Raw genomic sequence first — 3102 nt, forward strand, 5'->3', positions numbered from 1 at the left:
CCATTCTAAACTTCTCCCTATCAAAGCACATCCTGCATTCCTACCTGATTCTTGGGCCCCCGACATTACTCTGAACTGAAAGGTCTCCCTCCCTTCTTCCTTCACCATCAGCCCGAGTTCTATTTACTCTTCAAACTGACTCAATTTCTATCTGTCCTGTAGAACTCTCCCTGGCCACTCTAGCCTTGTGATTTCTCCCTGTACAGAGCTCTTCGATTGTAGATTCTACCCATCAAGCACCTCTCATGTTTGGTTTTTCATTATTGGTAGTGTTTTTGTATGCTCACATCTTATTGGTATCACTGGTCTGTCAGCAGCTTTGCCTTTTGGAGGCAAAGACTGTACTTTGCACACCTTTGTACTCTCCATGGTGGTTTCCTCGGGGTGGCTTTTCTGAAGTGTTCTTGACTCACTGATTAATTGAAAGCAAGTCCAGAATCTTTGGGAACCTGTCAGCTTGTCAATCCTGTAATTCCCTGCGTAACACCAGTGCAGAAAGGCTCCGAGATAGAATCAATTGCATTCTGATTGAGGGATAAGAACTAGCTCAAATCAATTCAGCAAGTATTGAGCAGGCCAGATGTTTAAAATTAAAAAAAAAAAATATCTTGAGTACAGCTTCTACCTTCAAACAGCCAACTGTTTAAGAGATGTCATTTCCAACACAGAATTAGGAGACAATTAAGTCAAAATAAAAGATCATATTTATTAAAAGTGCTAAATTGCTTGAACTCCAAAACCGAGATGTGGGCAACAGGTAGGTTCCAAGTGTGAGTTCAAAGATAAGAGGGAGATCAGAGACGGGAAACACAACGCAAAGCTTCAGGGGGTTACTGGCCCAGAGGAGTTTCAAGGAAGAGGACGGGACGGCCATGCTTTTTGTCAGAAAGACAACAAATACCTGAAAACATGGGGTAAAGGGAATAAAATGATTGAGTGCTTGTTATTGATCAGGCATTATGATGCCAATTCACTTATTCCTCACAGTCCCTGTAAGGCAAACCTCACCTTCTTAGCACAGAGGAAGACTCACTAAGAGAGGCGAAGCGACTTGCCCAACACACAGGTCATACCTGGCAGCCTGAGCTCCAAGCCCAGCGGGCACTCCATCCATCACCAGGCCATCTGGAGTGCCGAGTGTGAGGGCCGAACCGTGAGAGAGAACGCTTGCCCTGGAGCAGCCCCCAGATGTCAGGACTCCCTCTTCTCTTCTCCTGAGATGCAGTTTAGAAAGAAGAGGTGTTCAACTGAGGAACAAGGCCTGTTCTGGCTGCTTCTGCAATAGTCCGCTATGACCTTCAGGTATTCACTCACTATGTGGCCCCTCCTCTGGTCTGCAGGCTGCACCTAGTGACCTGTTTCTGGTGAATAAATTGCAGCAGACGTGAAGGGGTGCTTCTTCCACTATGAGGTTATAATAGATTGTGACTTCCATCTCTCTCGCTCTCTCTTCCTCTCTCTCTCACTCTCAGGCTCGCCTCCCACGTCTCCTCTGATATGATAGGCTGCCATATAGAGGGACCCACATGACAAGGAACTGAAGGTCTCCTCAGTCCAGCATGTGAGGAGCTGAGTGCTGCTGGCAACCATGCAGGTGAGCAGGTCCTTCCCCAGGTTTGCTCTCAGATGGTAGCACAGCCCCTGCCAACATCATGATGGCAGCTTTGTGAGAGACCCTGAAATCGAGAACCCAACTAAGTCTTACCTAGATTCCCAACCCACAGAAACTGTGAGACGACAAATATTGTTCAGGAGGAATTCATCATGGAGCAATATTTAAATTATGTAAGCCCCTTTTCAAATGTGGTCTCCCCTATAACTGAAATCTGACCTGTCATTATATACCTCAAGCATTACTCACTTCAACTGAATTAGACAATTTAAAAAATACTACGTGAATGATATGCCAATCCATATGTTTGTGGTGCCCCTCCTGTCCATCTCTGGTCCCCAGTAGGTGCTTATGTTAGGTAGAGAAGCTGGGAATTCTATGGCGATTCTCCACTATCAGAAATTCTGGAAGGAGGCTAGAGAATCAGCATTTATAAAAGCACGTCACATACAGCAATGTTCTATTTTGGTCTAGATGATAGATACTTCATGAAAATGTATTAGGCTATACAGTTATGATTTGTGTACTTTTCTATATGTACATTATATTACAATATAAAGATTACTTTAAAAATGTTGCCAGGAAAAATAATTGTTACCAGTTGATGCTAAGGTGTACCACATTTGAGATACATCAGTCCATGTAATTAGCATTTAAAAGGAACAGACAACAATAGTTACTATGTATTATTACACTGTTCTAAGTGCTTTAAATACAATAATGCACAAGAACCCTATGAGGTACATATTATAACAGTACCCATTTTACAGGTGTGAAAACCAAGCACAGGGATGTTCATTATTTGTCCAAGGTCACACAGCTAGTGAGTGGTAGGGCCAGGATTCAGACCTAGGCAGTGTGGCTCTACATAGAGTCAGTCAGTGGTCTCAACTATGACAAAATTAGATGCTGAATCAGGACACTCTGAGGAAAGTGGCTCACATAGTCTAATCATGGGCTCTGGTTGCTAAAATTCCCTCTCATGAACTGTCCCACTTGGTCCTTCTCTCTCTCTTTCAAGCATTTCAGCCTTGGACATGGGCAGAACAATCACTAAAGAGTTGCACAATTGAGGGCCGGCCGAGTGGCGCGTTGGTTAAGAGCTGGCTTGGGACGCCAGCTCTGAGCAGCAGGGCCCCGGTTCGGATCCCACATGAGGGCCAGTGACACTGCCCTCTACAGCTAAGATGGTGAACAACAGCTCGACCTGGAGCTGGGCTGCCGTGAGTCGCCGACGACGGTGTAGGCTGCAACCCCTGCTGCAGTGAGCTACCGTAAGCTACCGTGTGTGGCTGGCAGCTAGCGTGAGCGGCTGGCAGCCTGTGTGAGCTGCCAAGAGCCACTGTGATTGGCTGTCCAGAGGCCAGCGGCCGATCTGCCTCACCCGGGGAAGAGCACAGTGATGATACCAACATGGGCCAGTGAAGCGACGTCCTCCACAAACTAGACTGAAGAACAAAAGAACAGCAACTTGTCTGTTCTCCTTCCCC

This window comes from Hipposideros armiger, unplaced genomic scaffold (genome assembly GCF_001890085.2).
Source record: "Hipposideros armiger isolate ML-2016 unplaced genomic scaffold, ASM189008v1 scaffold_183, whole genome shotgun sequence".
Lineage (NCBI taxonomy): Eukaryota > Metazoa > Chordata > Mammalia > Chiroptera > Hipposideridae > Hipposideros > Hipposideros armiger.